Genomic DNA, 12608 nt, shown 5'->3' on the forward strand with positions numbered 1-12608 from the left:
GTTCAGGATCAATTGGTACCAAGCAATAACATGTGGGCTTGGCCATAAGAGAACCTGCTGATAAGGTCCTAGATGACGATGTTCCGCCATATGGGTGGGCTGATAGGACTTCTTTACAACTGATGGTCCTTCACCGTTAGTCGTGATAGAGGTGTGTGTTATTTTCTTGTGGCCACTTCTTTTTCTTAACTTTGTAGACCTTCAAGGTTTTTGTTGTTATATGGTTCATTAGGGGTATGAACTTGATAGGTCGGTAAAGATCGTCCCCTAGACCCTCCTCTAACAGTCGTATTCCCAGCTCAAGGACCTCCCCTTTTGTTTCTAGCTGATATCTTGGCCAGGGACTCTCAAAAGCAGTACCCTTTGGCTCTCAAGGCAGATATACGGCCTGTCTGCACTCCCCAGTCCAATGTAATCTTGTAGCAGTGTGTCATACACCTATGGCACCTCTACCCAGAACTGGACTACATAAGTTCCAGAGGAGCCCTCTATTCCAGGGTTCCTTGCAAGCCCCCTCTATACTGTCCCTAGAGAGAGCGGGAGGCTAAGGCTTCCAGCCTCCCACTCTTGACCTATCTCCAGGGCTACAAGTCCTGGAGATAGTACAAGACTAGGATCCTTTTCCAGGAAGGAGCTTATGTGATCTGTCCTTCTTCAGCTGTTCCTTGTTCTCAAAGTGGAGCGTTGCAGAGGGTGGCCAACTCTGGTCAACCCAGAGATGCCACATAATCACTCTATCCCTTGCACAGCCTATTGGCTCATTTTAATGATGGTATAAGAAAGCGACTGCCTGCAAGAGTTTTCCTTGGGCCTAAGCTCCATCCCTAATTGACACAGCAAAACTGGTTCCCTTCCTCCAAGACTTCGAAGGGCTCCTCTTGTGTGACTCGTGTCAGAGTTCTGAGTGATTCTCTATTTTCCTTTTGGGAAGCAGATGCCCAAAACTGTCAGTGAAGTGTCAGTTAATCGGCCTATGCAGACTTATCTACTACTTCTTTCATCTACCAGGAAAAGGCTAAACCGATCTAAATGGGTCTATAGTCTAAATAAGCCTTTGATCTACCAGCTGGCCAGAAGAGTAAATAACTTGGCCACCCACGGTAGTTCAGAACCTGAATCTTATTAAGGGCCGACACTGAGAATTATTGCAAACACCTAAGCAGGTGAAGGAACGCAAATAGGGTCAAATAGGGTGCACCTTGGACCTTTTTAAACATAGGGAAGTTACATTAAACCTCTCTCTATAGAGTTACAATACGGCACTACAGACTCTCACTCCAAGGTACACATTGAATTATAAGGCCTGAACAGTACCTACTCAATTTATACAAGGTCCAATCTGTGACAGGCTACCTGTGCGCAGAATACACAGAGGAGTTAGACAGTTGTCCTGAACATGCAAACCTGTGTACATTGGTTCGCATGTAATCAGTGCAGAGTCTCATGCCCCAGCCACACTCTACCCTGACATGGGCCCCATGCTCATCGTACCACTGGTACAAAGCTACACCCGACCCGAGCACCAATCAGGGCGAAACCGGTCTTGGGTTGCTTGTGTTCCAGTTCAGGGAGTCTTGGCCTGTCCTTTTTGGGCTGGACTGTTCCTAATGGAGCTGGATCAAGCCTAATTTGCATATTTCTGGGTCCAAACGGAAGTGTCATGATGGGGAAAAGAGCAATGGGTTGGAATGCTATCCCGAGCAATTGCCAGTGGTTAGACTTATTGCAAGCATTGCTCGCATCACCTATGGTGTGTTTCAGTCAATAGGTGACTTATGAGAAGGGGGGGCCCTAATAGCGTTTAGGAATGAAAAATGTCCTAGCTATCGTAACAGAAAGTTTCAATTCTATTAAGGACTTAGAGGTGAGGATTATGCTACCCTTTCTTGACTTTATTTAATAACAGCCTTATTACCAAAACTTTGTTAAACTACCATTCCCATGAGAGCTTGAAAATGCCATAAAAACAATTGTGTCCAATGGATAACGGTCCCCCTAACTCCAGCCAATCATGTCATCCCAGATCAGGTAATAAATAGTCTATCATCTTTGTCCACTCGCCCTCTTTCGTCGCCCGAGACCAGCCTCTGCATCCGCATCACGAGTCCTGTTTACTCGCATCCATTCCTACAACCAAAGGACATATTTAGCAAAAATTCATGGCTGAGGTTTACGCTTGAAAAGAACGTAATGTCACTACACATGCAGAGATGAGGGTATTCCAACAAAAAATTAACATTCAGAACATGGAGCTTCACTGAAACCTCAAGACTTGCTACTTACTAGATATGGGGAGGGCTCCAACAACTTGTGTTCCCCGGGTGGGATAATCTTCACCTCCGAGTCCTTAATAGAATTGAAACTTTCCATCACGATAGCCAGGAAATTTAACATTCAATATCAGGACCGGAGGCTAGGATTGTGCTAGTTTAAGGCTTACTTACCACCAAGTGAGCCATATCCAGTACTGGTTTGAAACGCAGAGTCTGAAGACCAGTCTGCGGCGTTGAGGATATCCTGCAGCTGAGCGTCTATTGTGAATGCCTTGGAAGTCATCCCCCCACGCATGCAGTGAGCACCAAACATCTGCAGGTCAATGCCTGCTTTGTGCATCACCTACCTAACTCACTGAGCAACAGTGAGAGAGGACACTGCTCTATGAGGTTTTCCCAAAGCAATGAGGAGTTGGCGCTCTCCCGGTGGGCGAAATTCTACCGACATCTCTTCATGTGCCTTGAGGCAGGCCACAAAGCACAATTTTGGAGACTCTGGGAAAGCTGGGTATGAGATGACCTTCATCCCGCATTTCATTTGCCTGTGGATCGTGAAGGTTACTCCAGTGGGGGAAAAATATGGCCTGTGATATTTATGCCCTAACATCTGAGACCCCTCTGCATGAGGTCAAAAAAAGCAGCATGGCCAGCTTCGCCGATAGCTCTTTCCTGGACAAGAACCAGTTAGGTTGCCACGATAAAAAGATTCAGTACCCGATTGACATCCAAGAGCGTTGAATGCTTAGGTTCTGGGGGAAGGGACAGTCTAATTCCCCGCAAGAGGCAAGACACAAAAAGATGTTCCCTATCAGAGATGACCTGCAGAAATAGCTAAACGAAAGGTGGTGATTAACCTATAAGCCAAACCATCCCCAGCTAATGAGGCCAGGAAATTAAGAACATGGGTCACCTCTGCTGCCACAGGATCGAGATTCGGGCGCTAACACCAACCGGTCAAGCATTACCCGGTGGACTTGTAGCGTTTGATCTTACCATCAGCCCAGGCCTTGGACAAGACCCTCACAGACGCGCCCAAAAGGCCTGGGTTCGGCCATCATCCCCAGTAATCCGCCACGAGAGACAGCGACCCTTTCAAGACCAAAGGATGGGGCTGCTGGGCTGGATTGAACAGAAGCACTGGAAATAGGGGAGAGGGATTGGAGAATCCCAAGAAAGTTCCAGAAGAACTGGAAACCAAACTTGTGACTTCCAAACCGGTGTGATCATCGCCATGTCTGACTTCTGTCGCCTGATTTGGGCCATGGTCCTCGTGATCATGGCGAACTGGGGGAAACGCATAACCCTTCTCCACTGACCAGTCTTGGAGGAAAGCATCCGTGGCTAGAGCCAGGGGTCTGGCCTCCAACTGAAGAACCTGAGTAGCTGGCGGTCCAGGTGGGAAGCAAATATGTCCAATGAGGACAGACCCCATTTGCCCTGGAGGTCCAAAAACACCCCATATGAAGGTTGATGACCGGACGCTGACCCCCATCTGTTTTGTATACCAGGAAGATATTGATGATAAAACCCCTGGGATGTGGAGTCGTTGGTGCAATAGCACCCTTGGCCAGGAACGAGTGCGGACTCGGCCACTGAAAAGCGGATGGACCGTGGGACTACGGACTGTGAGGGGTTCCTGTAAAACTCTCTCTGAACACCAACCTCCCTTCCTCCCACCATCTACAGTACCGATGCATCCCTGGTGATGGAAGTCCAAACCTGGATAAAATGTGCCAGCCAGCCCCCTACTTTTGGAAGGGAAGAAGGGAGACCCTGGCTCTGCCGTGTCACCCTCTGGTGGGGTAAAAGTTGGCGAATCTGCCTGGTCCTGGTACTGGCTTTGGTGGGAGACTTACCCTCTGGGAGGATATTGATTATTGGGACGGCCTGTCAAGTGGCCCTACCTCGACCGGCCCTATGGAAAACCCGGGAGGGAAAAACCTTTTTGAATGACAATTGTGCCTTATCAAGGGAAGTGAAGTATTAACAAATTTCCCCAACTCTTTGATAAAAGGCTCCCCGAACAGCCGCCCTTGCGCAATGGGGCCCGCCTCAGAGTTGGCTAAGTTCCCGAACTTGTGGTTGACCTTAATCAGCACCGAGCGCTGCCGCTCGGTAGATAGCTCACAGTTGGTGTTCCCAAAAAACACGATGCATGCTGCACCCAAGCTGAGAGGGTACCTGGAGATATCAGGAAACCCGATGTCTTGGCCTCTTCGGCCATATCCAAGATTTTAGTCAAGGGGCCAAGGGTATCCAGAAGTTTATCCTGGAAAGCCCGCCAGGACCTACTATTCCATTTCTGGGGTCTTTTACAGACTTCTGTAGCAAGTTGGCCATCCAGATATCTATGTCGGGCGTCAGCACCACCTTCCCCTCTGAGGCAGTTCCTGGATTCCTTCCCTAGAAGCTTCTGAATGCATCCCGCCACATATTGTGCCACCTTCTCAGACAGGGTCCATTCGTAAGACCTCGGGTGAAGTATCTCATCCGGGTCTAACATGTCAGAGCAGAGCCCTTGGTGGCCGGGAGCCAGGGGAGTTTGAGTGGGGTTGGGAGAAAGGGAGGGGCCAGCATCATCGTCCATGTCTCTATGGCCCCCATCTATATGAGCTGTAGAAGACACCAGGGCAGGTGTGTTTGTGAACAATCCTGCAGGGTCCCAAGCTGAAGGAAAAGGGCTGGAGCATGACTGGCCAAGAAGGCTGTTTTAGATTAGCAAAGGCATCAAGGTCCACTCCAGCCTCGCGGATACACTTTGCTGGTGGCAGGGTCCGAGCCAGGGAGGTGCCTGGGAGGCCCCAGTGGGCGTCGAGGGAGTCATGGGGCCAGATGCAGCCGCTGAGATCTTTTCACAGACACTGCGCCTTCTGGTGGGAAAGACACTCCTCCAATGGGGCCATGGCCTCAGAAACAGCCCTATAGATTAATGCATCAACAGCATCGTAGAAGTCATCATCCCAGGGTAGTCCTCCTAGAGGGTCCTCCTCCACCTGGGTATCTTCAAAGAGTTCCATCCCCTGGGAGAAAATCCCTGCAACCCTTTAAGGTTATGAGCTGGGTGGGCTCTGGGGAATGACAGAAGCAGCGTGAATGTTGCAGTTATGGGAGGCTGGGTGTCAGCCCAAAATCAGGTGGGGGGCAAACCTCACTGCAATTGGGTCTAAGCCTGGGACCAACACACCCCTGGTGCTGAACTTCAAAGGGGATATCCCGTCTGGGAGATTGTCCCCGTAGGCCCGGCCTGCTCTACAATACAGACTCCTCTGGGAGAAGTGTTATGCACACACGTGCGAATTACAGACGCTGAGAAGGGCATTAAAGGTGAAAACTGCCCTATCTGGCGATACGGACCCTTACGAGGGCATATCTCTCCAGACGGCAAGGCTCCCAAACTGAGACGTGCAGCTTCAATCCCGCTGGAATTATTAGGATGCGAAGCGCACGTAACGGCCAAGCATCGCGCAGTCAAGCGACACCTAGATTGCAGGAGGCCCGCACAGTGGAGACGTACGAGAAGCAGGCGGCCGCGAACGAGAAGCAGGCGGCCGCGAACGAGAAGCAGGCGGCCGCGAAGGAGCATCAAGCGTTCCTACGGCCTAACAAAGTTAGCGCTTGTGAAAAGGAGTCACAATCTGCGCATATCACATTATTATTATTTTTAAAAAGCAAGATGCCGCTTGAAAGCAGAGGTTCGCTTAAGCAAAGAAACACAGGGAAATACAATGAGCACACGTCATAAACACTGTAAAACAAGAGGGAAAGTCTTGCTTATCTTGGCTGCAAGCAGTGAAGAAAGAGGGCAAGTGGACAAAGATGATGGACTATAACCTGATCTGAGATGACCTGACAGAACGGAGTTTGGGGGACTGTAATCCTATTGGACACTATTGTTTTTTTCTGGCATTCACAAGCTCTCTTGGGAATGGTTGTTTGTTAAAGTTTGGCTAATATTGCTGCTATTAAATAAAGTGAAGAAAGGATAGCATAATCCTCACCTCCGATCCTGACAAAGAATTTGGCACAAGACTATGAATTACCAAAGGATCACTTTCTGTTACATGACTCTATTAACGTTGCAATACGTAGGCACTGGAAGTTGGGCTGTAGAGAGCCACTTATACACAAAAGGCTTTGAATAATAATCAACATTAGTGTTGAATTGATGAACCACACATCAATTAAGTAGAAAGTGGATTTAATGCAATAGCGGAGCAGGTACACAGCCAGACAGGTCAGCAGTAAGAAGTAACTGAACACATTAGAATACATCTAAAAGGAACACTCGGAATGGAATGTGGAATGAACAGTATTAAAGCAATATACATGTAATTCACAACATAACACATCTCCCTTTGAATAATATAAAAATTAAACTTATAACAATGTACCCGATGCCCGACACCACCCCCTATCTTTACAATATAAAATTTGGAACTGAGAAAAGAGAAGAAGTGAGAAAAAAAATTAACTTACAAAGGAAAACTTTCAGAAATGTAATCTGCTAGCCAAACGGGAGGCCTTTTTTCACGTCTAGGGTTTCTAAAAACATTTACCTCTTCATCACATGCTGAACTAGAAGAAGTAGAAGCACCTAAATCAGATGAAATCTGGCTAGAAACATCTGAAACAGGACAATTGGAAATATTGGATGTCTCAAAAGCATCAGGTGATTTAGCACAAAACAAATCCTCTAAATCAAACAAATCAGATGACTTCTGAGATGAGACTTGACAAGAAGAATTAACTTGAGGAGGAGGACATTTGGCAATTCTTTTGAGGTTCCAAACTCGTCCATCTGATAGACGAACAGAATTGTTTAAAATTTCTACAATTTGCATGGGTTCATAAAAACTACTTTCCTCCTTGGAAGATTTACAAGGTTTCTTCACTCTTACCCACTGACCAACAACTAATTCAACATCCTTCACTTTATGCTTAGAGTCATACAACATTTTGCTTTTTAAATGTGAAGCTTGGCTCCTTTCCCTTACCACATCTTCAGACCAATTCACCACATTAGACTTAAACAACCATCCAGGAGTAAACTTGGTACGTGGATTCCTGCCTCGCATAAGTACAAAAGGAGGAAAACCAGTAGCTTCACACATCGAGGTTCTGTAAGACCAAACCATCTTCAAAACTTGAACTTCCCACTCCTTATTCTTCTCTGACATCTGAATAGTACTTTTAATAACACGGTTAAAGCGCTCAACCATTCCATTACTGTTTGGGTTGTATAGAGCCGTGGTCTTGTGCTTAATGCCTAATCTATTGAAATACTCTTTTGCCTTATTAGAAGTAAATTGGACACCATTGTCACTTAGTAAAACTGAAGGAATGCCTTCCAAAGTGAAGGATTTGTCCAAAAATTTTAAAACAGTTTCAGTATCAGCTTTACTTACAATTTTTACAAAAGGCCACCTTGAAAACAAATCCATCAATACCAAAATATATTTTTGTTCACAGCCAATGGGACCCATGATATCAATAGCTAAATGTTCCCAAGGAGAAGTAGGTGCAGTCATGTTGCCCATAGGAGGCTTACACACTACCAGAGATTTGTCAGCTGTTTGACAAGATTTACAGCTCCTTACAAACTTATCAATTTCTGCATCCATACCTGGCCACCAAAATGAAGTTTTAACAGTGCGTTTAGAACGGACTATGCCAAAATGCCCCTCATGACATAAAGCCATGATGGACGACCGCAAAGTCTTTGGAGGTATGACTCTCTCTCCAAACCAGATGTTGCCATCTTCAATACTTAAATTTAATCTAACTTCCCAAAAAGGCTTCAAAGGATGCTTGCCATCAACTTTCTTCGGCCAGGACCCAGCTAGATGAATTTTCACTAAAGATAACTCTTCATCTTTTAAATATTCTTCAACCCACTTCTCCTTCAAAATGCCTGCACCTTCCATATCTTGTACATAGGCTACTTGGAATGAATTCCATAAATCATCCTCACATTCATCAAGCTGCTTAGGCATCCTAGAAAGAAAATCAGCTATACAATTTTCTTTGCCAGGCACATATTCCACTTTATAACAATAATCTTGCAGCTTAATAGCAAGTCTGGCAACTCTCGCTGAGGTGTTAACTGTACCTTCAGTAGTTAGGACTCTGAGTAATGGCTTGTGATCACAGCGTAAAATAAACTTAGTACCCCATACAAATGCTCTAAAGTGATTAACCGCCCATACACATGCCAAAGTCTCTTTTTCAATTGTAGAGTATTTTTCTTCTGTAGGTGAGAGTGACCTGGAAGCATAAGCAACTATTTGTTCCTTACCATTCGTACCGACTTGGGATAAAACCGAACCCAAACCTTTAATGCTGGCATCTGCGGTGATAACAGATTGGGCATCAGGATGAAAACTTTTTAATGAAGCAATATTTGTAATACAGCTTTTGATGTCTTCGAAATCTTGTTCACATTCTACAGACCAAACAAACTTTGTCTTGTTCTTTAACAACTGTCTTATATTATATGTTCTGGTCGCAAAGTTTGGGATGTACTTTGAACAAAATTCGGCTAGACCAATAAAGGATCTGACATCATCTTTTCCTTTGGGGGAAGGAGCACATTTGATAGCATCAACTAAGTTAGGTTTTGGTTTAATCCCATCACAATCTATAACATGGCCAAGGTAAGTAACATGATCACTAGCAAAGGTACATTTGGTGTATTCAACTGTTAAACCTTTGTCATTCAGAATACTTAAAACTTCATTCAATGTGTTGTCATGATCAGCTCTTTCTTTTCCAAATATGAGAATATCATCTTGAAAAAACTTTGTGTTCTTAACTGTGGAAAACAACCTGTGCATTAAACGTTGGAAAACAGCTGCGGCCGAAGCCAAGCCAAAAGGCATCCTTTTAAATTGGTAACAACCTTGTGGGGTTATGAAAGCAGTATATTTTCTGCTGTCTCTGAACAAAGGAATCTGATGGTACGCAGATGATAAATCTATTGTAGTAAACCATTTAGCTCCGTCAAGCAAAGCCAACATCTCATTAATCCTCGGCAGAGGGAATTGATCTACCACTATATTGTCATTTAAATGGCGAAGGTCCACACATAATCTTAATTTACCATTGGAGCGTTTAACGACCACCAAGGGAGAAACCCAAGCAGATGCTTCAATAGGTTCAATAATGTTAGATGAGACCAATTTCTCAAGTTCTGTTGCAACGTCTTTTCGTAAAGCGATTGGCACATTTCTAACTTTGTGGATCTTAGGTACAGCAGAATCCTTTAAAATTATCTTGTGTTCAAAATCTATTAATTTGCCAATTGTCTTTTGAAAAACTGCAGGAATTTTTTTTAATAGTTCCTCACCTGTTTTGGTACCCTCATCCATAACTAATACTTTTTCCACTGAGTTGGGGTCAAGAATAATATGTAGATCTCCCTGGTCTTTCCACCCTAAAACTGATGGACCTTTTTTTGATACATACATCTTGCCATATGATCTACGGTTCTTGAACTCAAATTTTAGCCAACGAAAACCTACAATGTCTATCTTCCCACCATTATAACCCTCTGGTTCAATATCTGGAGGAGACAGTTTTGGACCAACTCTGTCCACAAATGTATTACGCCATATATCTTCGTTTACAATTGTATAGGGCGAACCAGAATTAGCATATACTTTGATACGCACACCTCCTATATGTATCCAACATTCAGGTTTGTTATCAATAAGCAAACAACCATCCCTGATGTTGAGGAGTAGTTTCTTCTTCAAGACTACAGCACAATCTGATGCTTGGTCCTCATCACTAGAAGTGTTTTCCTCAGAGGCAAGGTCCTCTTGAATACACTTGATAGTCTTTGTCCTTCTTCTACATGCCTTAGTGTAGTGACCATACAGTCCACAAGCACCACATTTACTCTTTTTGGCAGGACACGACTTGGCAAACGCCAAATGTTCTAAACTACCACACCTATAACATTTGGGAGGTTCATTACTATACTTAGGCTTTGCCCATGTTTCATTCTTTTGTTTAAAATTACTGTTTTTTCTTGAGCTTGCATCTATTTTAGCCACTACATCTTTATTGACACTTTCTGATTTTAGAGCACTCGCACATCTACTAGAAGACTCAGCTTTACAAACTAATGCTAGGATGTCTTCTAGACAAGCATCACCATTCATCCAAAGACGTTCCTGAATTGCAGGATTATTAGCGTGCATTACAACCTGATCACGAACCAAATCTTCCAGTAAACCCCCAAAAGCGCAATCATTACCCATTTTTTTTAACTCTCCAACATAGTCATCCACGGATTCATTTTTTGACTGTTTTCTTTGGAAAAATGTGTAACGTGTAATGCCCATACATACCTTCGGGGAGAAATATTTGTCTAAATTGGATAGAGCTACTGTAAAAACGTTACTATCCCCTCCCCCTACAATGGGCTTGTTCATTTGATTATAACATTTGAGCCCTTTTGGACCCAAGGAATGTAAAAGAATACGTTTCTTTTGATCAGCAGACATTTTACCATCGGAATCTACAGTCTCTATATAATTAAGAAAATAGTCTTTCCATTCCAGCCATTTCAAAGTTGGTTCAGAACCTTTGCACCAGAATTCCTGAGGGTTACTTAAAGAAAATGTTTGTTGACTCATGTTGACGTAAAATTAAGAATTAATAAATAATTGATGCTTGCTGAGGTAAGTTATCACTAAGCTGTAAAGCTGTTTTGTGGTGGAATTGTTCAGTGAGTAATGAGAAGATTAACACAAGTCCTTTTTTTTTACACTGTCCAGTCTTCACCACCAATTGTTTTAAAAATGTTGATATTCTTAAAAGTGTCTAAAAATTAGATAAGTAGCGTTGTTCCAAGCGTTCAAGAAAGGTTACCTGTAACCGCTTTGTAATTCCGACTTCAGGTGTTGAAATCGGCAAGTTAAATACAAAAAACGTCTTCCGTTTTTCTTTTATTCATAACGAGTAGGCCTGCCCAATCCAAAATGGCCGCTACGCATAGAGTGATGCGGCACGTTCGCAGCGAACGTATGATGTCACAGGGAAGCAGCGCGACTCTCAAAGAGAACTTCTAGGCTAGAGGACACGCGCATTCGATCTGCGCTTTGAATCCAGCAACGGTGAGTGCTCGAGCGCTGATGCACTAGCGCGAGCAGTATATCCAAAGTTACAGACTATTCATATATTTCTTTATAAATAAATAGTCGCTCACCAGAATTTCACGTGTTAAAAGGATTACCGTCCTCAGCGCGCTGTCCTATTGTAGTAACGTCGTCTCTGCTCCACGTCGTCCACTATAGAAAATTTGGGTTCCAAAAATTATAAATAAAAGCGGTATACAGGTTTCTTCAGTAAGGTAAAAAAATTATCCCGATCGTCGCCAGTTGTTGAATTGATGAACCACACATCAATTAAGTAGAAAGTGGATTTAATGCAATAGCAGAGCAGGTACACAGCCAGACAGGTCAGCAGTAAGAAGTAACTGAACACATTAGAATACATCTAAAAGGAACACTCGGAATGGAATGTGGAATGAACAGTATTAAAGCAATATACATGTAATTCACAACATAACAATTAGTAGCAGGATTAAGGCATTTACTGATGTATCAAGCACTACGTAGCCAGTCCGAATTCTCATTAGCCAGTCTGAAAGATAAATGGCTTTATATATGAATGAACTCATTACAGATGAACACATAGTGATGAATGCATCTAGTATCTCTAGAAATGCTTGCTTTAGACTAATTCCCAGTTACACTACACATTACGCTCAAGAGGATTAATTCAATTTATCCAGGATATTAATCCTCATGTTTAAGAAGTAGGGAAATTAACACCTAGGATTACCCCAGGCTACTAGATTTTTGAAGAAAGTAATAAGATTCCTTAACAAATCAAATGATAGAAATATAAAACATATCCCTGAAAATTGTACACTGGGGCTGTTACCAAACCCCAAATGTAAAAAAGTAGTAGATTTCTAGAGTTGGACAAACCTTAGCAAAACGACAAAATACAATAAATTGGAAGTCACCAGAAGGACCCACTTTGAGTAGATGGAGGAGTGAAGTGATTAAATGGCCCAACTGTGTAAGTATTGTACTACACCCAAAGGCCAAGAAAGGGAAAAGAAAGACGGATTTTGCTAGGGCTTGGGACCGTATCATAACATCATTTCCAGGGAATACAAGAGTGCAGTACTGCCCTACTCGACATGGATAAAATAAGTGTACACTCCCATGCCCAGTAAAGATAGTCCCACGAGAATTGTTTAAGAGAGCTCCTGTGAAGGATGATTTCTCTGCAGAATTAATTCCCACACTGACCCGG

The 12608-nt window shown here is 43.7% G+C and overlaps 1 protein-coding gene across 1 annotated transcript in view; it reads right to left on the bottom strand.

Annotated features, from left to right (window-relative positions):
* Nucleotides 1-12608, bottom strand: part of HDHD2 (haloacid dehalogenase like hydrolase domain containing 2) — a 207010-nt gene that overhangs the window by 78808 nt on the left and 115594 nt on the right. The window lies entirely within an intron of this gene.

This window comes from Lissotriton helveticus, chromosome 2_1 (genome assembly GCF_964261635.1).
Source record: "Lissotriton helveticus chromosome 2_1, aLisHel1.1, whole genome shotgun sequence".
Taxonomy (NCBI): domain Eukaryota; kingdom Metazoa; phylum Chordata; class Amphibia; order Caudata; family Salamandridae; genus Lissotriton; species Lissotriton helveticus.